The 27,874-nt window shown below is 37.0% G+C and overlaps 1 protein-coding gene across 2 annotated transcripts in view; it reads right to left on the reverse strand.

Annotated features, from left to right (window-relative positions):
* The window catches only part of NCAM2 (neural cell adhesion molecule 2), a 494,137-nt gene that overhangs the window by 459,082 nt on the left and 7,181 nt on the right, over nucleotides 1-27,874 (reverse strand). The window lies entirely within an intron of this gene.

A 27,874-nucleotide genomic window follows, 5' to 3' on the forward strand; every position in this document is an offset into this window, starting at 1 on the left:
TTTTTAGAATAATCAATTTATGTGTTTTTTCCTTTTACAAAGTTATGTTAAAAGCTTATAATGCATTAATCAATATAATCTGGTTTATATAGAAAAATTTTCAACTGACACTGTCCATGCAAATCTGCACCAACTCTTTGGGGAGGAAATAAGTAACTGAAAATAACTATGCCTACTGGACTGGTTCTTTCTATATTTTCAATAATACTCAATCTTTTTAGCTATTGGACTATGTCTCAATTTGAATCGTGCTTATTGGTAATTTAAAAACATTATCAAAAACTAAAGAGAATTGTAAAACACAAGTTATTCATAGTAAGCTAAAAATTTTGACTAGCAAATCCAAAATATCCTCTCCAATTTTTGGTGATCTCATAGGCAAAGCAAAATGATTAGCTTAATAAGATGTCCTGGACAAACTGATGATTATACTAACCTGCCCTTACTAGCCATTTTCACTGTTATAAAGAAAAGTCTGTGCTATCATCATATCAACATTATCAGAAAACTTCATTGCTACATTTGTATTTTCAAATGTTAATCAAAGGAACATAAAATATATAAATTCAAGTATACAATGTGGAAAGGAATTATATTTTAAAATGAGACATTCAATGTAAGCCAACATTATTTCTCTCTGTTCATCCAAATTTGGGGATTGCAAAAATGTAAATTCCAAAAATATCTTTGTATTATACTATTACATTTTGGTTTATGATCATCATAAACTTGTTTGCTTTTATTTTATTTTTTAAGATTTCTTTATTTTTATTGAAAGGAGGATATACAGAGGGGAGGAGAGATAGAGAGGAAGATCTTCCGTCTGATGATTCACTCCCCAAGTGATCACAACAACTGGAGCAGAGCCAATCTGAAGCCAGGAACCAGGAGCTCTTCCTGGTCTCCCATGTGGGTGCAGGGTCCCAAGCCTTTGGGCTATCTTCAACTGCTTTCCCAGGCCACAAGCAGGGACCTGGATGGGAAGCAGGGCTGCCGGGACTACAACCGGTGCCCATATGGGATCCTGGGCGTGCAAGATGAGGAATTTAACCACTACGCTATCGCGCTGGGCCCCATAAAGTTGTTTTAAGGTTTACTTAGTTTCATCAGAAAGTCAGATTTACAGAGAGAAAAATGTTCCATCTGTTGGTTCACTCCCCAAGTGGCCATGATGGCTGGAGTTGAACCAGTCTGAAGCCAGGAACCAGGAGCTTCTTCCAGGTCTCCACACAGGTGCAGGGTCTCAAGGCTTTGGGCCATTCTTTATTGCTTTGCAGACCAAAGCAGGGATCTGGAGCAACCGAGGTACGAGCCTATGCCTATATTGGATTCCAGCAAATGCAAGGCGAGGACTTTAGCCACTAGGCTACTGTGCCCAGCCCCATCACTGAGTTATGACTATAAATTAGCAAATCAGTTTATCTGTAATCTCACCAAAAAATGGAGCCTAACTTAGAGGCTTTATGTAGAAGGAATGTCTAGAATTTCCTGTTATGAAGAAATATAATGAACAGAAACTACATTAAATTATTAACCGATTACCAAGTAATTCGCTTTCTCTCATTTTGAAGTGTTTATGTATCATACATAAAATCATTCATTTTGGAATTCTATGACTGAATTAGTTATATTTACCATAATAAAAATATATACTGCATCAGGAGAATAGGTACCTCTACCATTCTGAATTTATATTTTATATATCGTGTCACTATATACATAGGAAAGACATAAACATATCATGACCTGTCACTTACCTATTATTCATGTGTCTTAAAGCAACATGGTGCACATTATGATCCTCTTATATAAAAAAAATACTCTGCCATATATAAATTAAAAACTGATCAGAGAAAAGAAAACCACAAATTGTCAAATGTATTGATATATTTATAAACATATTTTGTGAAAAGATCAGAATTCAGATCACATCATAGTACTGATAAGCTTATTCCCAGCTACACAAAACCATTAATTTACCTTATGAAATAAGGTACTAATTGAGTCTAAAACTACTCTATTTGTTAGGTAAATTGGTGCTTGAAAGTAACATTCTCTTCTTGTTTCCTAATGCATCATAATAATTATCCTTTAAAAATAAAAGCACAGCAAGCAAATCCAAACCAAAGTAAAATGGAAATCACAGATATAAAATACTGATTTATTTTGATTTTCTGCAGTCAACACATATTTTTCTTTTCAAACTGACTTACTTTATACATTAGTATGACTTTGCCAGTGGTGCTTCTGGCAATTACAGTAACATGTGAATGTTCTAATGTCTAGACACCCTATAATTTACAAGCTAATGCCAATGGTTTTCTAGAAAAAGTAGTGATAAAAACACTGGCCTACTACGAAATTGAAATTTTGTGGCAATCGTTAACTTTTTAAACAGCCACTTTCCATATTACACTTAAAGAGAAAACTTGAGACTTAAATCATTTAATAAATACAAAATATATATCTTTCTAGGTTTATTTCCATCCCCACAACAATAGCTATAGCATGGTACCACAAATTAGAAATCACCTCTTAGGGGAAAATTATTAATGATTTATTTAAGGCAAAACTTCTTCCCTTAAAGCAATTTAAAGCATCAAGTAACAGTCAATATTTTTCCTATATTTGCATATTCACCAATAACTAACCTTACACCAAAGCCAGTAACTGACACTCTTTGACTAGATTAAATATGCAAATTAACATTCAAATATATCAAACCACCATTTTGCCTTAGTATTCCTCTATGTAGCATGTTCTTTCTACTTTTTCTGTATTAATTATTACAAACAAAACAAAAGCAACCTGATTCATTGGGAGAATCAGAATTTGAATTGTAGTTGTGCACATGAGAGAGAAAAAAGAGACAAAAAAGGCCAAACTAACAAAGGCAGAGAATCATTTAATAAGTGTCAAGATAAAAATGTCCCATTAACTGGGATAATGCAAGTTACTATATAGAGCTATGATGTATTTTACAAATCCTGTGGCTATCACTGTTTTGAGAACTGAATACTCACTTTAGAGTTTTTTTTTAAAGATTCATTATAATTGGAAAGCCAGATATACAGAGAGGAGGAGAGACAGAGAGGAAGATCTTCCATCCAATGTTTCACTCCCCAAGTGAGCCGCAAGGGGCCGGTGCGCACCAATCCGATACCGGGAGCCAGGAACCTCTTCCGGGTCTCCCACGCGGGTGCAGGGTCCCAAAGCTTTGGGCCATCCTCAACTGCTCTCCCAGGCCACAAGCAGGGAGCTGGATGGGAAGTGGAGCTGCCGGGATTAGAACTGGCGCCCATATGGGATCCCGGTGTGTTCAAGGCGAGGACTTTAGCCACTAGGCCACGCCGCCGGGCCCACTTTAGAGTTTTATAACACACTGCTTTCCTCTTTGAAAATCACAATAGTCTAAAGTAAACATCTACATTTTGACAACTACTATACAATACAAATAAACCTTATCAGGTAGTAAGAGCAGAATCAATGGTTTACTAATATTTTTATTTTACAAGTGTTGTACAAAATACAGCTCATCTAGGGTAAGAATTCACTGAGGCAGTTATATGCAAAATTGTATTACAGATTCTGTGACTTGAGGCACTTTACTAGCAGTCTCCATTTTATTTACCAAGATTTATACCCTGCAGAGGCAAGCCAGTGGTTCAATCAGTTAAACTGCATGCTTGGTGGCATTAGCATCCCATATGAATGCTAGGTTTGTATTTCCAGCTGCTGTACTTTTGATCCAGTTTCATTCACTTTAGCCCTTATCTTACACCATATTTTTTAACACATTAATATTTATCAGTTAAAAACTGTGTGATGAATTTCTGGCCATAAATGTTTAAAGATACATCTATTTGAAAGAGTTACAGAAAACAGGGAAAATAAAGAGAGAGATCTTTCATCCACTGGTTCATGCCCAAGATACCTCCAATGGCAAGTGCTGGCCAGGTGAACCGAGGAGCCAAGGGCTTAATTTGGGTCTCTCTAATGGGTAGTAGGGTTCAAAACACAATCTTTTGCTGCTTTCCCCAGGCCACTAGCAGAGAGCTTTATCAGCCACAATTCTGACTGGGCCACACAGTTTTCATAGTCTACTATATATTTTATGCCTGCATCATATAAATTCAAACATTATTTGATGAATTGAAATGGTGTAGCTCCTTGACTAATAGATGGATACTGAATTATCTCTCTAGGGTTGTTCACATTGGAAAGCAGGACATTATCTGTCTTATCTCCTGAACCTTATTCATGCTAAAACAAAATACATCAGTGAGTGCAGTATCCTTGCACCAGCAAGAATGACTGCCCTGAAGATCTTCCAAATTGGTAGAATTTGTGAACAATGCCTTAGATGGTAAAGAGGAGACTGCAGAATTAAACGGATTATTGGGAGATGTCCTTTACTCATCTGGATGAACTGATAATTGCAAGGATCTTTGCAATTAAAAAGGGAAGCAGGTGGGTCAGCAGTACAGGTCCTCAGGGTGGTAACAATCTGGAAATATATTTTAATTCTAGATTCTTTACTTACTAGTTGCACAACCTTGAGTAAGTGATTGTTATTTTCTGATTTAGCTCTTTCACTGTAATTTATATAAAATGAATATATCTTTTTTAAAGATTTATTCACTTATTTATTCATATTGGGAAGTCAGATACACAGAGGAAGGAGGAGAGACAGAGAGGAAGGTCTTCTGTCTGCTGATTCACTCACTAAGCCAGGAGCCAGGAGCTTCCTCTGAGTCTCCTATGTGGGTGCAGGGTCCTCAGGCTTTGGGCCATCCTCGACTGCTTTCCTAGGCCACAATGGAGCTGGATGGGAAGCGGGACAGCTGGAATTAGAACCAGTGTCCCTATGGGATACTGGCACGTTCAAGGTGAGGATGTTTAGCTTCCAGGCCATCCATCGTGTTGGGCTCTAAAATGAATGTATCTTAAAAGTTTTACTAGAAGAATTTGTTAACAGAGTCTTAAAATTTGGCACACAGTAACTAATGATCATTAATGTGAATTTTCTCCCCTTCAATTCTTTTTCAGCCTTAATTATTTGAATTGTCTAAGGCAAGCAACTAAAGAAAAGTATACAGTCATATTTTGGTACTTAGTATTTAGAATTTGGTATTTAATAATTTAGCATATGGAAGTCCAGTGAAAATAAGTGAATGCTGGATAAAGGATTTGTTCAAAGAAATCTGTTTTCATGCCAAGTGTTTGCCCCTAAACCATTTTGGTCTAGGATATTATTGGTCTATTACACAAAAACTAAAGTAAATCAGGTAACCAGTGCTTATAATACTTGTGATGTTCACTTTTTGCCAAACAGTGCCATTTGCAGGTCCTGAAATGTACTAATTAAGTAGCATGATTTGTAACATGCAATTTTTAATTACCTCTATGCTACATAGAATCCATGAAAGATTTGCATTTCAAAAATAAGGTAATTTGAGATAAAAACATAATTGCAAGCAAAGATTTAGCTTTTAAACATGACTGTTTCAGAGTTCCGAAAGTTAACATTACTGTTAAAATATATATTAACCACTGAGTCACTGTCCTAAATTCTGTGGCCTCTACATTCATCTAAAACAGAGGACTTCAAAAGTTAATCACAGGCATAGATTTGGCAGGAATCCCAGCAGAGAAAAAAGGATGTATGGATTAAAACTACTTTGAATTCCAGTCACAAACATCCCACTAGCAACATGACAATCAAGAATTTTACATCAGAAAGAATCTATTGTCCTTTGAAATGCATGAAATGCTTGCGATTAGGTCAGAGTACACCTGACCACTGTCACAGATTTCATCTGAAAAATAAAACAATTAAGGTATAACCAAAATCCTTAGCCAACGAGATGGGAAACCATTGTAACTATCAGTGTAAAAGTTTTTATTTTTAATGAACAGTTAAAATAAATAATTTTTAAATCACACATTTGTCCTTCTACTTATGGGTTACAATATAAACGATGCAAGAGCTAAAAAATATTTTGCTCATTTGACTGGATTTCATTCTAAGTTCTCAACTAGATATCAAAAATCTCCATTTTTATTCAAATGAATAGGCTCAAAAGCAGTTTCTTATAAAATGAACGTTACTGCTAAAAGTATTTTTAATAATTAAAATGACTCATCATGTATCTGAATGGTTGTTCACATAATTTTCAAAGTTTTATGATAATACTGAAAACACTCTTGTGACACATACGCATACACTTGCTTTATTTCCTTACAGGTCAATAGAATGCTATATAGAAAATTCAAATTCATGTAAAAATGCCAGTTTTTGTACAAAAATATTTGCATATTATAAATTATTCATGCATTACATACTGCAAAACACAGAAGACTGCATTTTGTGTGCTAGTACCATGTTCTTCTCCTGTATAATTCTGCAGGCTTTGTCGCACTGTCTCATTTTAATTCAGTTAAGGTTGTCCATGCTGCAGTCACATGTCCCTGATTACATGCAGGCTGCACACCAGAGTTTTCTGGCAATAAGAAAGTGATGCTGGGAAGGTTAAGTACAACAACAATAAAGTGACCTCAAATATGACCCAAAATCATTGAGATTGAAAATCTGTGGAAATCCCTCTGTATAGTTTTCTCTGAAAAGCTGGTCAGGTCTCATTAAAGTAAGTAAGTTTCACCCAACATACATTTTTGAATCATATTATAAGTGTTAACATTACTTAATAGAAAGATGGTTAGAATTGATAGAACTATATCATTTCAAACTGAACCAAACCAAACCAAACAACAACCAACCACAATTTAATAGTTGTGAAAATCATGAATCAATCAGCCAAGGAATAAAAGAGTTATAACAATAACATTGTACAGTCTTCAGAAATCAAGGCAACTCAGAGAAAGGGCATTGAAAGAAAATTATGTATATGTATTCTGCATTTACATTCATGTAGTAAAAATTACTGAAATAGAGATAGATATACTGATATAGATATAGATATACTGATTTCTCCTATTAACTAAAAGGCAGTGCAAAGATTTCAATATGTTCTTGCTAAATATTTGTTATAGGAACTCTGTTAAACTAGCAATTTTTTATTCAGTGCTTTTTTAAGAAAAGAAAACTTAAAATTGAGCTACATCATCTAATCTCATAATTAAAGAAATTATCATAGATAGAAAGCACACTAGCCAAATAATATGATGAACTGATGTATTGGTATCATTGAATTTTTACAAAGATTTTCCATTTATGAGAGCTTAGTTATATTTAGAAAACCATGTTCAAACCATCCGCTTAAGTTCTTTCTCTGTAAGAATTCATAAATTCCTTGAGGTCATTCATATCTATGAATCTAATTTATATAATAATGATCATCATAATGACTAGAAAGCAGTTACTTCTCCAAACATTTTTTAAATGGATAAACGCGCAAATAAATCTAGAAAGGGAAAATACAGACTAATAACCCAGACCGCCGGTACTCACTTAACTAATTATATGTCATTTTAAAAATAAGAAAGTTAAAATCAGTTGTCATAGTTTAAAACCTTATGCAGGGCTTTAAAAGTTCTGAAAATAAAAATACAGATATATTTCTTCTTCAAAATGTATTAATAGGCAAACATAATTGGAGTCAAATGCCTTGAAACATCAATGCAAATAACATTGCAGGATAGAATGTCTTAGATGTTAGAAACTATGACAAATTAAAAGGAAATGAAATTGAAAATTTTAAATAAGCTTTGCTAAGGATAATCTTTTTATCTGTCTATCTATTTAATTTTTCATGATACATCAGTTCCTTAGGCTCACAGATTTCCACCTTCCTTCCTTCTCCCCAAAACTATTTTCCTCTATATTATAACAATAGTACTGTCCTGGATAATTTATTTTAAAGATTTATTTACTTTAATTAAAAAGACAGATTTACAGAAGGAGAGACAGGGAGAAAGATCATCTAGCTGTTGATTCACTTCCAAGAAGAATATTCCTCTATGTATGAAACAGGAAAAGATAAATTAGTATTTTAAAAGAACTTTAATCTTCTTAGGGTTTTTTTTTTCCTCTTGGAAAAGACTATAAGTATTTGCATGTATGGTGGAAGCAATACTGGATCATTTAAAATAGCTTACAAACAAATTAAAACTTTATATTAATTTATTTTTCCTGATAAAAAACATTTCAATTTTTTGTCTTTGCAAGTTGATATAAGACAAAGGCATGATACTTGATACTAAGAAATAAGCAAAGAAATAACTGATTCTTTTAAAGGATTTTATCTTTTCTCTTTTAGGACTAAGGTATGTTAAAAGGTTCCAAAGTTCTTTTGTTATAAGCCAGTATTTACTTCCTTGTGTTGAACAAATCCTACCAAATATACTGACTCCAAGGGAAACCTGTTTGTGGAAAAGCAAGGTGTCTAGACCCAGCCATCATTGTTATGGGAGAAGGGCTGATACAATGTAGGTGGAAAACAAAAATGATTGATGTTCTAGTTATTCCTGAGTAAGAGCCTCATTTTGCTCAGCTATTTCAACCAAATTTTCAGCACTCCGTTCACACCCATACAATCAAAGAGCATTCATAGCCCAATATAATGTTCTGTCATTTATGTGGAAATATCACATATTCTTTGTATTACTGCATTGGGAATGAGAAAATTGTTATTGATCTAGGCAGTAAGTCCCTTGAGGAAATGAGCCAGGAATTATCCATCTATTTATTACACATAAGACTCATCGGCTGCACAAAGCAATGATTTTTGACAAATAGGAATGGGTGAGCAAAGTTAAAGAAAAAAATTCTCAGATATATTTGGGAACTTTATTAAGTTCATTTAAAAATTTAATATTACAGAGGTATCTAAAATACATAAACAACAAACATTAAACAATGTTCATCTGTAACGTGCTTGCATATGCATATATATTTGCATATGTATGTCAGTAAATTATATTATTAATACAAACAACTCCTATGCTATACTCTACTCTGCTATATTCTTTCCAGTGAAGAATATATGAAATGATACTATCAAAGGTTTTCATCATTTCAAAAAAGCATGAAAACACCATCTTTTAATTTCTTAACATTATATAACCATAAAGAATCATTCAACACATGTTTTTAATATGAGGATACATGACAATATGAGCATCACTATTTGTTCTTCAGGATTTCAATATCAGAACAAAAATGATGCTTGGCATATTTTGAAAAAGTTTCCAGTGCTTAAACTGGTTATATACATTAAATCGAAATACATGGAGCTTTCCACTCAGCTTTTCTTTAGTCTATTTTCATCTCCACTTAGAGCTCTATCTGTCAAGTCTTCATGAGCCTAGAGATTCTCTAATATTTGTTGCTCATGGCTTTCCACACAGCAGGAACTAGAGAAGCTGGGATCCAGGAAATCATCCCCTTTTGCGTTCCAGAGAGTCGGCTCTATGGTGTTGCCTTCAGTGACAGGTGCTAGAACTCAACCCCCAGGATTTGAAACAAACAAAACTTTTCATAATGTGTCACTGTTCAAAATTACTATTTTTTTTAAATTTCACAATACTGATTTAGGAGTAAAGCGACACTTCCAACTCCATACTCCCACTCCCACCCTCCTCCTTCCCAACCCACCCTCCTCCTTAGTTATCCTTTTTTTTTTCAATATTCACAATGGAAAACCTTCATTTGCTTCATAATCATGGGACTAATACCATCACTGAGCAAATAATTCACAATAACAAGTATAAAAACACCTTACTATTGCGCAAATTTATAGACACAGGGTACAAACATTAATCAAGGCTCAACATGCTACATCATTCATACAGATTCAATTTATTGTACTTTGTATATTAGTTAACAAAGATAAATGAAAACATTCAATACTTGCATTTGTGGGACTGGTTTATTATACTAAGCAAAATGGAATCCAGGTGCATCCTTTTTGTTGAAATGACAGGATGGATTGGTAGAAGTAATACTAGCAAAACAATCCATACAACTGGAAACAATTAACAGATACAATGTGATTTCAATCAAAATTACTATAACCTCCTCAGATCTAGAAAAACTGCTGCTAAAATTTGTAAATTACTATGATTAAACTGTGATAACTAATACACAGAATATAAGACAATGTAATCTACAGGAACGAAGGTGAAACTCTGTGATTTGAATATTGTGTACAGGTTAGGCTCACATAACTGAGAAACAGCAATTTTTTTCGGATTTTTTGGGTTTTTTTATTATTCCTCTGAATGATCAAAGATTTAAATCTATTACCTGATACAATCAAATTGCTGAAGAAAACATCATGGAAACTTTGTAAGACCTAACCATAGGGAAAAACGTCTTTAAAAGACTGCAGAAATTCAGACACTTAAAGCTAAATTTGGGCCCAGCGCCATAGCCTAGTGGCTAAAATTCTCACCTTGAATGCACCGGAATCCCATATGGGCACTGGTTGTAAACCCAGCAGCCCCACTTTCCGTCCAGCTCCCTGCTTGTGGCCTGGGAAGGCAGTGGAGGACAGACCAAGGCCTTGGGACCCAGCACCTACGTGGGAGACCCAGAAGAACTCCTGGCTCCTGGCTTCGGAACGGCGCAGCACTAGCCGTTGCTGCTGCCTGGGGAATGAATCATTGGACGGAAGATCTTCCTCTCTGTCTCTCCTCCTCTTTGTATATCTGACTTAACAATAAAAATAAATAAATCTTTTTTTTATTATTATTATTTTGAAAGACATGTTTATTTATTTGTTTTTTTACAATCTTGACATAATTAGGGTAAAAAGGTTCAAGCACTACAGGAAGATGGGCAAGACAATTAGTTCCATATTGTTTCCTTAATATATCTGATGTAAAAGGGGATTTTAAGGGAGAAGCCCCACCCAGTCTCCCACCCACCCCAGGTCCCAGATTTGGGGTACGCTCCGAGGGTCTTGCTCAAGTGGTTTTGATAGTTCAACAGTTCTGAATCACTGCCACTCTCACCACTCTAAGCACAATGAGGTCGTTGGAGAATCCACTGATCGACATAGTCCATCATAGAGTCTCCGTTTGTCCAGTATTTTCATTGCCAACATATAACTGAGGTGGTTGATTGACTTGTTCTGTCCTCTGTCTTTTGATGGTTAGGGTTCTGAGTCCAGAAGCTCGATTGGGGAGGTCCCTGAAGAAACTTTGTCTGAGGTGTTCCCAGACCAGATTCTTGTATGTACTAGCAAGCACAGGGCCCGGCACAGTCCACTGCCCGGATCAGCTGGTGGTTGCAATTGCTGGGTTGGCACTGTTTTCAGCCCTGGCTTCCACTGGAACCAATGGGCGTTTGCAGTCCAGCCTGGTTCTGCCCCGCACATAATCGGCACTCACATACACCAGTGGGAGCTGCAGCCTAGTCGGAGCGACTCACAATAACCCTCACCAGGCCCGCCCCCTACCCTGGTTTGCCAGTATGTGTGGCAGACTAGTCCAGTCTGTCCCACATCCCCTTCTGCTCTCATACATGTCAATGGGTATTCAAACCTTGTTCCATCTAACCAGCTCAACTACCCAGCCCTCACAGATGTTGTTGGGTGCCTTTCTGTCTAGCCACCCCAGCCCCCCCCCCCGTCCTAGCTTTCGTGCCCTCCCGTGAGCGATGGTAAACCAAGAGGGAGGAGCCCACTATTGCCCTCCCAGGCCACTCCCACTCCCAGATTATGCATTCTCCAGGTGGTTCTGTGGTTTAACTTGACAGAACTAGCCCCCAGAGCCAACTTCGGTCAGCTGATGTGTGGCTAAGCCGAAACAATCCTCACCCACTCTAATTGCAGATTGCACCAGTAGGAATAATCAGCCCAGCCTGGTTTTTCCCTGATCTGGTCCACATGAGGCGCACAGGTATTGTAGCCCTGCCTAGTCTGGTCTGCCCTTATCCCAGCTCATGCTCTCCAGTGGGAGTAGCTGTCCAGCAAGGGAACCACCCCTTTTTCCCTTGCCGACTCTGCCTCTTCCCTTCCTGATTCTCACGTGTGCTGGTTGGGTGCTGCAGTCACATCCGGCACAGGCAGCCTCACCTTCGCATTCCGTGTTGTGCACTGCTTTTTGTCGCACCTGAACCTGGCTCGACCCATACTCTGTTCCGTCGTTCTGGTGTTTGGATTTGCCAGTGGGTGACGTGAACTGATTCAGCCTGCCCCCGACCCATGCCAAATGTATGCCAGTGGGACACTTTCCATGACCTCTTCTGGGCTGTTTCCCTCCATGCCCTTGCACTTACTGCAGGGTCTGTGTCCTGCCAGAGGACTTGCCCAGGCTCCTCTATCAGAACCCCTCCGAGTGTCAGATTTTGCGCATACCATTGGGTCCATGAGCCAGCACTACTCGGTTCACCTCCTGTCCCAGCAGGAACAGTGGCTTTTCCTAACTGACCTTCAACCCAATCTGGTTCTTGCTGTTGGATGTTTCAGCCCAGCCACAGCTCGTCCATACTCAGATACTGCTCATACATGGCTCAGCTGGGGTTGAGATCTTCCTCTCTGTCTCTCCTCCTCTCTGTATATCTGACTTTACAATAAAACTAAATAAATCTTTAAAAAAAAGCTAAAGTGAACAAGTTATATTATGTCAAGCTAGGGAGCTTCTGCACTGCACAGAAAACTGTCAAAGTGAAGAGGCAGCCAACAAAATGGGGGAAAAATTGCAATAGCGCAACTGATAATCAGAGGAATAATACTCAGGATCTATTAAAAACACAAGAATCTCTCTCTTTCTCTCTCTCTCTCTCTCTCTCTCTCTCTCTCTCTCTCTCTCTCTCCCACACACACACACACACACACACACATATAGACACACACACACAACCCAGTTGAGAAAATGACAAAGGACATGAACAAGAATTTGCAAAGGATTAAATATTTATGGCCAACACATACATGAAAAACTGCTGAGGCTTTCCAGGCATCACAGAAATACAAACAAAAATCACCATGAAATTTCACCTCAGCACAGTTACAACAGGTATCATTCAAAAGTCAAAAAATAATAAATGTTGGTGAGGACTTGATGGGAAAGTTGCCATAATCTACTGTAAATGCCAGTATAAAGTAGGATCATCCTTCATGAGGACAGCTTGGAAGTTCCCCAGAGATCTGAGCATATATCTACCATAGGACCCAGCCATGCCACCACTCCTGGGAATTTACCCAAATGAAATAGCAGAACAAGAGAGGTATCTGCACATACAAATTCACTGCGGCTCATTTCATAACTATAATCTGGAATTAACACAAATGTCCATCAAAGGATGACTGAATAAAGAATTGTGGTATATACATACTATGCAATACTATCATTGATAGTACAGATTAAGAAAAGAATTACAGCAGGTCTTTGGGCACCAAACTAACATATCAGTTTAAGTAGCAATAACTAATGATTTAGGATTGGGCTTCTGGGATAAAATGTGATGCTAACACTATGAGAGCACAGGATTTAAATTCTGGGCTCCTATCTTGGGCCCACCTGATCCAAGCTAGTTAGGACACATGGAGACTGAAGCAGCTGATAGAAGACCTCTGTCTGTCTCTGTCCCTTTGCCTTCCCAAAAAAGTAAAAATAAATAAATATGTGACAAATAATGACTCAGCATAGATGAATAACTTTTAAAATGCTGAACAAAATAAGAACACAATTGCTATTTTGTAAACAGTTTCTCATTCTCTAAAGAACAATAAAGAAGTGGATATTGATTGTTTCTTGTAGAATTATACTTTTTTTATGTTGTAATTCTTTGTGGAACCCAGAATATAACTGGCCGGCTCACCCTTCTTTTCCTAAAACCATAATCTTTAAGAATAATCAGTTTTGATGGAGCTGAGAGAAAAGCTATAATTACTTTGTCATTGTTTCCCCTATGCAAGAATGTGCATTGGATTGACTTTCAACAGTAAGCATGTCTGGCTATGGAATGCCTAAGTCAGCTTTTCAAAATTGTAACTGGATCTGCTTGAACGTGGAAGAGATCTAATTTTTTTTCCCTATAGTTCTTTTTTTTTTCCTTTTTTAATCACCCTTTATCAAACATGGTGAACCCTTAGGTCAAAATAAAAAGGCCTGGAGAACAAGTCTCATCTTCTTGTAGAAATGACCATAGCGCCTTTTATTACAAATGTATTATTGAAAGCTTCCAATTGCCTTTTGCTCTACATTAAACTGCTACACTTAAATTTCATAAAGATATGGTTATTTCCTCAGTGAATTACACTATTTTCTGCACACATGCACTCTGTCCTCACACTCACTTTTAAGACAAGTTAGAGAAGTTATTGGAGGCAGAATTAAGATCTGTATACATCATCCTCTAGAACAAGAAAGGGCACAGGACATGGGATTGTCATGAAACCATAGTAAAGTCAGTGCATTTTTCTTCCATGTATTCATCTTACAACTACTGAACATGCATGTATTCCATGAAGGGCACCATTATTTGATAGAGCAAAAAACATGATATGTCCTCAAAACAACATGCAGAAACAGGGACTGTGTTAAATAACTGGACAGGGCGTTACTGAAGTGGTAGGACATGAAAACTGAGTTTGACAGAAGGAACATTTACGTCTTCCAAAATACTCACAGAACACTTCAGAGTCAACTAAACACCTGCCCCAAAATTTAACAGGATGTGGATCACACACTGAAGCATGTGGGAGCTGACGTATGTGTGAAGAAGTGATTAGAGTGAGGGGATTACTAATACCTACTAGCAACACACAGCAGGACACAACATGTTTAGAACCCAGCTTGGTTGTGTGCAATCAAACCCAAGTGGCAGATTAATGAAAGAAGAAAGATGTGGCTCACACTGCCTAAGTAGTAAGTGAAAGAAAATGATATAGCCCTCTCTCAAAGACAGTGATAACTTATCAAAATCTTGATGCAGATGCCAAAAATTTCCATGTCAAATGTTACTCTGTCAACAATGGACAGCCCTGAGGAATAAGTTATTGATTGCACAGTGACAAGACTACTTTGCTATCAGTAAGACAAAAGTAGAAGGAGTAGTACTACAGGCAGCAATACTAGAAGGAGGATTGCTCATTATTTCAAGAAAACGCCAGCAGATCAAACTGACTGAATGAAGGCAGCGGCAAAGCATGCAAAGAGAGCCTTAGAAAGTGTGTTGTAAATGTACTATAATTCTTTAATAGAAAAGGTAACTATACTTGTAGAAAAAGCAATTGTTACTGAGTGATCAGAATTTTAGCTTGGTAATTAAAAAAAAATGTCTTGTGCATTAAAGTGCTTGGGTTCCAGTCCTGGTTCCAGCTCCTGATTGCATCATTTGCTTTTTCAGAACTTGGGAAGCAAGAGCCACAGCTCAAGTGAGTAGGTTCCTGCCACTCATGAGAAATATCTGGATTGTGTTTCTGACTTTGGCTTGGTTCATCCCAGCCTTTGAGGCATTTGAGGAGTCAACTAGAAGATGAAAGCATTCTCTCTCTAGTAATTATCTAATGCTCTGTTGGTTTTTCTGCAGGTCAAATAAATGATTTTTGAAAATGCTGTTATTGGGGCCCTGTGCAATAGTGTAGTGGTTAAAGGCCTCACCTTGCATGCACTGGAATCCCATATGGGCACCGGTTCTAATCCTGGCAGCACTGCTTCCCATCCAGGTCCCTGCTTGTGACCGGAGAAAGCAGTCGAAGACAGCCCAAAGCCTTGGGACCCTGTACCCGCGTGGGAGACCCTGAAGAGCTCCTGGCTCCTGGTTTCGGATTGGCTGAGCTCCAGCCATTGCAGCCAATTCGGGAATACACCATCAGCGGAATATCTTCCTCTCTTTCCTCCTCTCTGTATATCTGCCTTTCCAATAAAGATAAATAAATCTTAAAAAAAAAAAAAGAAACTGTTATTGAATCAGTGGCAGGAATCACTAAAGACAAAACCAGAAAAAAAAAAAAAGCACATACTATGGAGAAGAACACTGTACAAGTGATGAGAGAGGATTTGCTAAGCTTGTACACATAATCAGACTCCATGATGGCCAAGGTGAAATCTGATTCCGTATTGTAGACACCATTGCAACTGCTATAACAAGAGACTGAAAAATGTGTTTCTTACAAAGACACTGCACAATTGTAGACAAACCCAAGATCTACACTTGAGAAAAACATGGGAGAAATTACGTGGTAATACACTTCTACCAGAATCCAGATAATATGCCAAGTAGGATGAGGGGAGGGAGCTTCCCAGGGGTAGGATTGCAGAGGTACTGTTGAGAGAATTAACTAAATACAGCATAAAGGACTTAAACAGGTAATTGTTGGCCAAGCAATAGACAGAGTAAACATTCTACTCAGCTATGGACCACTGAACCATAATGGTAAACAGAGAATATCTAGATACTACAAAATCCCCACATGACAGAGTTGGCAGGTACCATCTGCACTTAGCACAGCATGGGGAAGATAAGTAGCTGCAATGTTGTGATGCAGCTTTTCAAAACTAATCACTATAACAAACAAGTTTTGTCAGCTTTGAGTTTCAAATTCTCCTTGAAAGTCTATCAAGGAATTTTGGTAGATATGTTAGCCAAAAAATGCCTATAACTTCACTCTAGAATAATACTGATGAGAGCTAAGATGTGACTACAAATATTCCTCCAGACTATTGCTTGACAAGAAAAGACTTGAATCACTCCAGTGAGTGATTTGCTCAAGATTCCTCTTCAAGCAAGTGAAGGTAAAGATTAAAATGCAAATATGCCAGATTCCAGACTCTGCTTCCAACCATCATTTGGAGAGTGGCACAGAAGAATAATTTGAAGGCTTAGAGTGTTTGTATAATTATAAACAAGAGTTATCCAAAAATTTGCTTTTAAGCTAAAGGGAATGAAAAAGAGCTGCTTAGAATTTACATGTAGAGGGCCCGGCGCGATAGCGTAGAGATTAAAGTCCTCGCCTTGTACTCCCCGGGATCACATATGGGCACCAGTTCTAATCCGGCAGCTCCACTTCCCATCCAGTTCCCTGCTTGTAGCCTGGGAAAGCAGTCAAGGACGGCCCAAAGCCTTGGGACCCTGCTTCCCACGTGGGAGACCTGGAGGAATTTCCTGGCTCCTGGCTTCGGATTGGCACAGCACTGGCCATTGCGGTCACCTGGGGAGTGAATCATCGGACGGAAGATCTTCTTCTGTCTGTCCTTCTCTCTGTATATCTGACTTTGTAATAAAAATGAATAAATCTTTTTTAAAAAAAGAATTTATATGTAGAGATTTAGCTTCACTGGACATGAACAAAACTAGAAGTAAAATAAAGACACTGAAATATTTGCTGAAGATATTCTTTGGACCACAAAACCCAAATTTATTTACAGGAAGCCACCTCCAGTTGCACTGGAAACTGTTTCACTCCAGCATTAAGCAGTCATTGGCCTCAATGTCTGAAACGACCATGTGATGACACAAATCCCTTTAGAAGCCAACCATTCAGCCAGGATTCCTCAATGAACAGCCATGTGATGTGAATTCTAAAAACCTTCTAAACAAATTGGAATGGTATCAGAGAAGCATAGACTAAAGGAATAATTAAATAAATATGTTTTTATGAGAGTATTTAATGTAATTTACAGAAAAAGGAATGATCTCCTCAATTTTTGAAAAATTTCCTAAACAAATGAAAAAAATCTTACAGGGAACGATCTAATTTGAAAATTCTCATTTTGATTCAAGTAAGTGCAGTTTGTTGTTTAACTGTCCTGAATAAGCACCTGCAAATGTGGAAGTGTCTTATAAGGAAAACAGAATCAATACATTTCACAAAATCTCTTGACACAAATGAATTCTCTGTTATCAGACACAAACAAATAATCTGATTAATAAAAGTACAAAGCAGTCAAACACTTTAGTGTTACAGGACAACTTGCATCTACAATTTTATCATTCAACCCATCCGGTGATATTAAAATATGTTTAAAAATTTTGTGTCAGGAAATATTATAATAATTTAGTCATTTAGTGCAATGTGAAAGAGGTTGTAACATTGGCAGAAACTTAGCAAATTGAGGCACTCAATTAGAAAATGGGGAAAATTAAACACAGAATAAAAGGCTGTACAGGCAGGTCAGTTGTAGGCCTTGAGCTGGAACTAAAGTTCATGTTCCAATGTCTATTTTATCTATATTCATTAAATAAGTTTGGATGAGTAAACACCATCAATTATGAATACTTGTCTGCTGGCATTTCTTTTACAAAATAAGGTGAAGGAAATGCTTAGTTGTTAATTTTGTATCACAGAAAAGACCAAAGCTTTTTTTTTAGTCTTGAGAAACGAAAACACTAGGTAATTAGCCTACAGTTATAAAAGGTGTGACTAATAATTTCGGTGTTTTATGTAGGAGAATGCTTTCTTACAGGAAAAATAAGCAGAGAGAAAATCATTTAAAATATTCATGAACTTATATAAGCACTAATGATAATAATGAAACAAAAATATTTTGATGCAATGCTAAATGACATCAAGAAATACATACACATGAAGTATACATAACACATTTATATTTCTGTGCAATCAGTTTTCAAAAAGCTTACAGCAAATGTGTCTTATGAAAGCACTACGTATGGATAGACTTATTGTAATTTTCCATGACCTTTTTTTAGACTCATATAATCACACACATAAAAACCTACACATAAAAGTTTACATTTTACATAAAACTTTACATATTTGGTAATCTTAGAACATTGCGCTGGTGACAGAACCAGACAAAGAAGAAAAACTATCTAAGAAAGGTAAATTACAAAGCACACACTGCTCCATATGCCAAGTGTCTCTGACTCCAGATTATATATTACATTTCATTTCAACTCATTGTGTACTTTCAAAAAGAAACCATGCTGACGCAAGGAACTGGTAAAGTTTATAGCTTGGCGTAGACTGTCAATATTATCATCTACATGTCTGTATTTAATTTGCTTCAACAGTCAGTCTCAAGCTAATACTCATTCCTAGTTATGATGCTTCCTTTTAAAAGAGACCCTAGTCCTATTTCTTTATTACTCAACTTTTCCAGAAATCAAAGTAATATTTTTGATTAGATTCTTTAACACTGAGAACACTATTCTTTTGTCTACTTTGGAAAGGAAGAGCAAATATCCTTTAAAGGTTAGCAGGTTAGCCTCTGCTGTTACTTTTTGCTGGGCTGCTGACATTGATAATACTTGGCTTCTATCAATTCCACGTTCCTCCAACTGCCAAACATTGACTAAAGTCCTCACTGGTTGTATAATAGAAGGACTCAGATCAGCAGAGTTCAGACCAAACCTACACTCAAATCCCCACTTTGGCTATTTCATAGCTGTATGTCCTCAGGCAAAACACTTTTCTCTCTCTGTCCCTTAATTACTTCACTAGTCAAATTCAAAAAGACAGTAGATTAGACATTCCAAAACTCAAGCATAAACATGGCTTGTTGAGAAAAGAAGTATGTATTCCTGCGTGACCATTACTATACCTACACAAGTACAACTGTGTGTAAGGTTAGTGGTTTCCCTTCATGCTGAACTGCCTGGAAGAGAAAATTCTTCTTCCAAGACATCTACCTTCAAATTCTTACTTTGCCAGTGGGGCAGCTTTTCGGTATTGGCAAGTCACATAATCTCTTTAAATTCTCTTTATTTTCTCATCTATAAAAGAAAAATCAGCCTCTTACATAAATTTAGAGGATGATATAATACCAAACACAAAAAAGGAGAAAATTCAAAAACTGTCAGTACTTTACGAATGTTGTCTTTTGATATTACTTCCTTACATTCTTTGCCAAAAATGTCTTTATAATGTTCTGCGGTAGACACCCCTGACTGCTGGTCTCACACTGTCTCCCGATCAGCAATAGGATGGGGTTAAGTTAGTAAAACAAATCATTTCAGTGTCACCCTTCCTCCTAGTGACTGGTTTAGGAGTGTTGACAATTAGCTTAACAACATATGGGGAATTTTCACAGGAAGTTCAATGAAATATTTATGTCTCTCCTAACTTCCGAAACTACTCCATATGAATGAGATACATGGAGTGATAGAATCCAAGATTCTTCCACGAAGCCAGGGGAAAGAAAAACCAAAGCCATGGTTAGAAACTCAAAGTGCTTATGTGCTCCAAACCATTTTAATTGTAAACCGTTGGATTCTTCTTCTCTCCCACATCCCTAAAAGTATCCTAAACTAAGTGTAGTTTTTTTTTTTTTAGATGTATTTTATTTTTTAATCAGAAAGTCAGATACATGGAGGAAAGCAGAGGCAGAGAGGAAGATCTGTCTGATGATTCATTCCCCAAGTGGCCGCAATGAGTAGAGTTGAGCCAAACTAAAGCCTGGAGCCAGAAGCCTCTTCCAGGTCTCCCACGCGGGTGCAGGGTCCCAAGGCTTTGGGCCGTCCTTAACTGCTTTGCCAGGTCACAAGAATGGACGTGGATGGGAAGCAGGCTTGCTAAGTTTAAAACCGTTGCCCATATGGGATCCCAGCGCATGCAAGATGAGAACTTTAGCCACTAGACTACGACACTGGGTCCTAAGTGTAGTTTCATTATAAATGTGCTAAGTCAACCACAAATGGATGATTTACCAAATTGTCACAGTTTCAAAATAAGAGAAGCCACTTAAAGATGCAACCAAATCTATGAATTTGCCAATTATGCCAACCTTTAAAAATCAAGCTTCTTAACCTCACATCCACCCTGAATTCCCACTTAATTCTTCTAAAACTTACTGTTCTCTATGTTTCTTACTCTATACAGTTCTAAAAGATTTAACCATTTACAAATGTACAAATGTGCAAACTGGCCGTCAGTGATCTCGAATTATGGGTAATTTCAAAAGAAATGACATGATATGGTAGTTCCAATTTTCATGTTTTTTTCAAGAAAATCATACACTGTGGACAGGTTTCTGAATACTCTCAACAATACTTGCTATCATTTCTTTAAAAAGTCATTATTAATATGTGAAGTGTTACCTCTTTGTGATTCAAATTTCCTTTTCCTTGATTAAAAATATTGAACATGCCTTCATATAAGTTCTGGTTATTTGTATGTCTTCTTTAGGAAGATTCTATTGTTTTCCATTCCTCATGTTTATTTTAGGTTATTTGTTTTCCTGCAGCTGAGCTGGTTGTCTTCCTTTTCTATCTTGAAAAGTAATCCGCTATTATAGATATGATTTGTGAATAAACTCTACTAATCCATAGGCTTTCTCTTCACTCTGCTGAATTTGTCTTTGCTGTTAAAAAGCTTTTTAGTAATTGCATTTGTCTAAATTACCTTTATTTTTCTGTGTTTTGGGCTCAAGTGAACCACATTTGGACATACATCCGAAGGAAATTAAACTATTTTTCCAAAGATATACTGTACATAATGATTTGACAGCCCTTGCTAATTACATGAACTGTTACTACCCAGCCTTTGAAAAGAAGGAAGTGCTAACATACATAAGAAGATTGATGAAACCAAAGAAAATGATACTATATAAAATACCCCAGGCACAAAAAAGACATATATCTTAAGTGTTTGTTTACATGTGGAATCTAAACCTGTCAAAATCACAGAATAGTAGCAATCAGGGATTGAGGGCAAGGAAACAATGAGAATTTGATTAAAACTAAAAAGGTTTAGTCAGCTAGGAGAAATGAATGTTTGAGATCTATTATACACAATGGTTATGGCTAATACATGTGAAAAGGATTAAAATAAATATTAAATATTCTTCATGTATATGAAGCTATATACAGATTATATATAAATATTATATACACACCAACATTGACTGAGAAGATATAGTTAGCTTGACTCAGTTTCACCATGCATTCATCTATTAAAACATATTAAAATAAATATATCTAAAAGCAAATATATGAATTTCTGTTTGTCAGTTATACTTTCATTTACACTAGCCTTTTTGGGGGACAGAGGGAGAGAGGGAGGGACAGAGGGAGAGACAGAGAAGGGTTCTCCATCCACTGCTTCACTTCCCAAATGCCCACAACAGCTAATCTGGGGCCAGGCAGAAACCAGGTGCCACAAGGCGCATCTAAATCTGAGAGTCCATGTGTGCAGGCAAGGTCCAAGTAGCACAGTAATCACCTGCTAGGTTGCAGGGTTTGAATTAACAAGAGGCTGAGTGGAAAGCAGAGGAGAAGGCAGGACTTGAACCCATGAGATGCTGGCAGCCAGGTGGCAGCTTCATCCGATGCACTACAGTGCATGCTGAAGAACTAAGAAAACAGAAAAGCACACAAAACAGAAAAAGCAAAAAACAAACTAGGATTACCCCAGTGCTTACTTTCTCTCTTCAGAAACTCCATGCTACTTCAACATTTACTCACCAGGAAAACGTAATTTTAATACAAATTATTCCTGAATGTCCATTCATGTCCTTCACTTATTAGATGTCACATACCTTTTATAAGAGTCATTTCTTTATTATGTAAAAATAATGCAGAGTTCCTATATGATTGAGTTAAATAATTAGGTTACCATTATGTAAATGCTCAGAGTGACCAATGATTTTCTTACTTCATTCTCTTGTCAAGTGCTTAAAACAGAACCTATTCATGTAGAGTATAGTTGCCTGGAATTATTTGTGTAATGTCTTGCCCAGCATCTCTTCAACTCCTTGAATGCATAGGGCAAAGTAAGATTGTATCCAAACTCTAAGGACACACTCACTTAGGTTCCATTCTTAAGCAGCTGATGAATTAATCTCCCACAAACAAAACAGTCATTGATTCCTACTACGAGTATTTACTCTGCACCATCACTCAACCTCAGCTCTCTGCATGAATTTCTAGTTGGAGACTAAAATGTGTCAGAAAAATCTGAAAGCATCACCTCCCATCACAAACTCAGATGACCTCAGGCATCACCCAAAACATGGAAATGTAAGTGAAGCAAAATGTATGAGGATGAGAGGCAGCTGAGCAGAAAGAATCACGTGAAAGCTGTCTGATACAATAGCTCCCATCCCCACCACAGTCAATAGTTGAATCTTTGGATTTTCCTCACATGAGTCAGGCATATTCTGCTTAAGGAAGTCACCGTTAAGGCCCGGCGTGATAGCGTAGTGGTTAAAGTCCTCGCTTTGAACGCGCTAGGATCCCATATGGTGCCAGTTCTAATCCCGGAAGCTCCACTTCCCATCCAGCTCCCTGCTTGTGGCCTGGGAAAGCAGTCGAGGACAGCCCAAAGCCTTGGGACCCTGTACCCGCGTGGGACACCTGGAGAGTTTCCTGGCTCCTGGCTTCGGACTGGCACAGTACCGGCCGTTGCGGTCACTTGGGGAGTGAACCATCAGTGGAAGATCTTCCTCTCTGTATATCTGACTTTACAATAAAAATAAATAAATCTTAATAAAAGCAAGTCACCGTTTGCCAAAAAAAAAATCACTGTATTAATATACTGTATAGGAATGAAGATATTTTTAATCAAATGTTTCATTGTAATAGAAATAAGCCAGTGATTTCAAAGACAAAAACACATTAACACATGGCCAATCATTATCCACTTTACTAATCAATTATTAATTGCTTAATTATTATTAACCAATTATTAACCAACAACTTAGCTAATTAGTAAACCATTTCATAATGGTTCAGAATACTGTACTAAGACATTTTTAGAACATGAAAATACAGAAGTTGAATATTTCACATCTGTCTGGATATGTTTGAAACGGTTTTCAAAAAACAGAAGAAAGCATGACTTCACTCAGTAACCTACACTAAGTTTTGTTTTGAAACTGTTGACCAGCTGTAATCCCCACAGAGGTAGGATGTGCTAGCACGGAGCTAACTGAGGAGTCTTTGAAAAAGAATGAGTCATCTAGATAAACAATTAAGTTGATTTTAAGTTAGGTGGTATTTGTGAGGCGAAAGTGAAAATAAAAAATGGACAAGTCAAATGCAACAGAGTATATTTAACTGAAACTGGTTCCAGTTGAAAGTGGCATACACATTAATAGTGACACTAGTGCATGAATGGGAGACAGACAAATAAGTAGGTGGTAAATATATTCTGGAGCAGAGGAAAATATTTTCTGTCCAATTAATTCAAATGCTTTTACCAGTGAAAGCCAAAAGAACACCATGAAAATCATGGAAAACAACAACAAAAGACTACATGGACACAAAGGATTTTTGAGGTTCAATTGAAGTTACTTTTTCTGAAAGATGAAGTCCAAGTTACTATGTGCATAATGTTAAAAAAGCATTCTTTTTGTTACTACAAATACATCTTAGCATTAGTTTCCAATAAACTATGAATGGATAATCCACTTTTAATTAATCACATGGGATTATCTTTGCTTGTTGGAAATAAACAGTCTGTTTATTATCTTTGAGCTATTTTAATACTTACTCTATTGATAGTGTCCAATTTGGTTAATTACACCATTATGAGCATGTTATATCTCCATTTATATATATATATACACGTAAGCAAATTCTCCATCCATAAAATCCAGTTCCTACTTCTCAAACAGAAACGAATCTCAGAAAAATTAAGTGTACTTTCTTCTGTGCTTAATCAACCCCCAATGAGGAGATACGATAAAGCCAGCCACCTTTGCTATCCCTCCTGAATGAAAAAATCATTCTCAACCTTATTATTTTAGAGACATCCACAACTACCATAGGTGTGACAGTGATATAAACAAAATGTTTATTTCCAACAAACCAAATTATTATCCAAAGTTGAGAACATAAGTTTCAAAATAATCAATCATCTGCACTTACTTCTGCAGGAAAATATTTAAGTATTCAGCATATACAGGTTAAGAATCCATTATGGGGCCCGGCGGCGCCATGGCCTAGCAGCTAAAGTCCTCGCCATGAACGCACCGGGATCCCATATGGATGCCGGTTCTAATCCTGGCAACTCCACTTCCCATCCAGCTCCCTGCTTGTAGCCTGGGAAAGCAGTCGAGGAAGGCTCAAAGCTTTGGGACCCTGCACCCGCATGGGACACCCGGAAGAGGTTCCTGGTTCCCGGCTTCGGATCTGCGCAGCACCGGCCGTTGCGGTCACTTGGGGAGTGAATCATCGGAAGGAAGATCTTCCTCTCTGTCTCTCCTCCTCTCTGTATATCTGACTTTGTAATAAAAATAAATAAATCTTAAATAAATAAATAAATAAATAAATAAATAAATAAATAAATAAAACAGAATCCACTATGGTCCAGGAATGGATTTACTGTGCGTTCTCTGAGAAAGGGTGTCTTACGCAATGGGAAGCTAGCACAGAAAGACTTTAATGTTCTCACATATCTCACACAAAGAAATGAGGATATCATCACCATGTGGCTCTCCTCTTCTGGAACAATGACTGGTGTGCAGTAGGTAATAAATGGGTATTTGATTATAGAACGAAAGATGTCTTCATTGATGGCATGGAAGAAAAATAATACATGCAGGTAAACAAACTAAAGATACAGGTTTTGCATGAATAGCGTCCAAATCTCGGCAGTCCTGAAATTGCCCAAAATCATTTTGTGTGCATAATAATCATCAAAGAGGCTCAGAGCACAGCACTGTACAAATGGATAAAAGCCAAACAGTTTTGACTGTTCTGAGTCAGGAATTCCCTAATAATTCACATAAGAAATAGTCTTCTAGTTCAAATCAATACCTCCCATAAGCACAGATCAAAAGTAATTCTGAAGAATACAATGATGTGAAATACTCCAGAAAAAAAAAGATTTTTTTGGGGTAATTTTGTCATAGATATGAATAAAACTTCAGGTGAAACAAGAGACAATATAATAGAATATGTTACATACCTGGAGTCAGATATTTAGAACAAATCCTAGCCCTCCCATTTTTAACGTCTTTCTTCCTGAGCAATTAATTTAATCGTTTGTAGTGTATTTTGGTTGTTCAAGTGGAAGTAATTTTCAAATTTAAGGATAATTGTGGGGCATGAGGAAATGAATTAAGTTGACTACAATTGTGCTTTGACAACTACTAGGTCCCATAGTGTGTAGTATACATATTTTAAAATCTTAATTTCATAATATAACTAAGTCTTTAACAAGAAGTTGGTTTTATCTGACATATCTGTTACTGTGTAATCCATAGAGAACAAAGGTGAAGCCAGTTTTCCTATAATTTAGAAACCGGTATGGCCAAGATTGAAAATGTGTCTAATTTCATTTGCAACTGAAAAGTTAAAAGTGATATATACCACCAGCTTTAATTACAGCTATCCAGGAATGCCTGTTTTGTCCCTTTTCGTCCTATGCCCATTGAGGCCATCACGATGAAATAAAGCATGTTGAGCACCGCACACAAAGAAGGGTATAGAAACTCACTCAAGGCGCCAAGAACTCCACATCCAGAGAGAAGTTCAGTGCCCAAGACATTTTCAGCTACCATTGAAAACTGCTCTGGCACCACATACTGCTGAATGTGCATGCGGCACCTAGGGAACTCATATATATATATATATATATATACACACACACACACACACATATGTGCATTTAAAATGAAACATGCCAATATTAACTTGTGTTGTTAACAGAATACACAATATCCAAATCATTTCATGTGTTGACCATCACATAAGCTGTGTGCAGTATTTCTCTCATGTATGACACAAAATCATTGCTGGAATATAAGTGCACAATTTTCCAGCATACACAATATGTTCAACAATCGTGATTGTTAGAGAATGACAATCAGAGAAAAACTAAGTGGTAATTTTCTTAAGTTGGGATCTACTTAAGATAAAATACACACATTATGTCAGTCTATTTTACAAATAGAAATATGCATTTTTGCTGTAACACTATATTTATCCCTGAAAAACAATGGTATATGAATACTTTTTTGTGCTGGAAAACACCACAGCTTGTAGGGAACAACACAATTGAGATGTATGCTAGTCAAAACTTCCAGAAGTTTGTAACCAAGCCTTAGCAAAAAGCACCACAATCTGTTTTAATGAATTTTCATTTCTTTGAGAAGCAGAACAAAGGAGAGGCAAACAGACCCATAAATATGGAGAGGGAGAGAAGAGGAGGGCAAGAATCTCACATCTGCTAATTCACACGCCAGGTGTCTACAAAAGCAAGTCTTGGGCAGGCCAAAGCTAGGAGCCAGCGGCTCAATTCAAGTCGTCCTCATGAGTGGCTCATGAACTACAGCCTCTCAGAGAGTACATTAGTAAGAAGATGGACACTGTAGCCAAGCCAGGACAGAAACCCAGGTGCCCCATCATCAACCGTGGGCATTCCAAGAACCTTAAGGGTCCCAACAAATGGCTCCTAAACAAACAACCATAGTTAAAATACTAACATGTTGAAATCTATACTGCCATTTTCACCTAGTGTTTGAATCTTTCAAGATGATTATTTGAAGCACCTCCACACTGAAATGACAATTAGGATCCACGGTGTAGCCCTTCAGCAACTACAATCAACAAAGCAAACAAACATTATCACACAGGAGAAAATGATTTTCTAGCTTGCCAGACATAAATTTATACTAGACTTGAGGATGTTTTTAAAGCCACTGAGCAAACTAATATTTTAGAAAAGCACTTATGTTGTTTTGACATGTTTTCCTTTATGTTTTCATAGTTGCCTAAAGTTTATTATTTAATAGTGCGAAACCTCCCTCTTGGTCATTTTTAAAATCAATGAACTGAGCAAATCATGTATGGATTCACTTAATGACGTCACTGTAGCGCAACACCTCCTATTTGTCAATGGTATATAAGTAAAGGGCTTTAGAGACACACAGTAGCAGAAAAGACTGGATTAGCTCTAAACTGTATTTGGTTGTTTTTGGCCTTAGTTTTGCTGTCACTGATGGAAAATATTCAAATTTTCAAAGAAAATAATCACTCCAAATTTTAGAACCATCA

This window comes from Ochotona princeps, chromosome 3 (genome assembly GCF_030435755.1).
Source record: "Ochotona princeps isolate mOchPri1 chromosome 3, mOchPri1.hap1, whole genome shotgun sequence".
Classification (NCBI taxonomy): Eukaryota; Metazoa; Chordata; class Mammalia; order Lagomorpha; family Ochotonidae; genus Ochotona; species Ochotona princeps.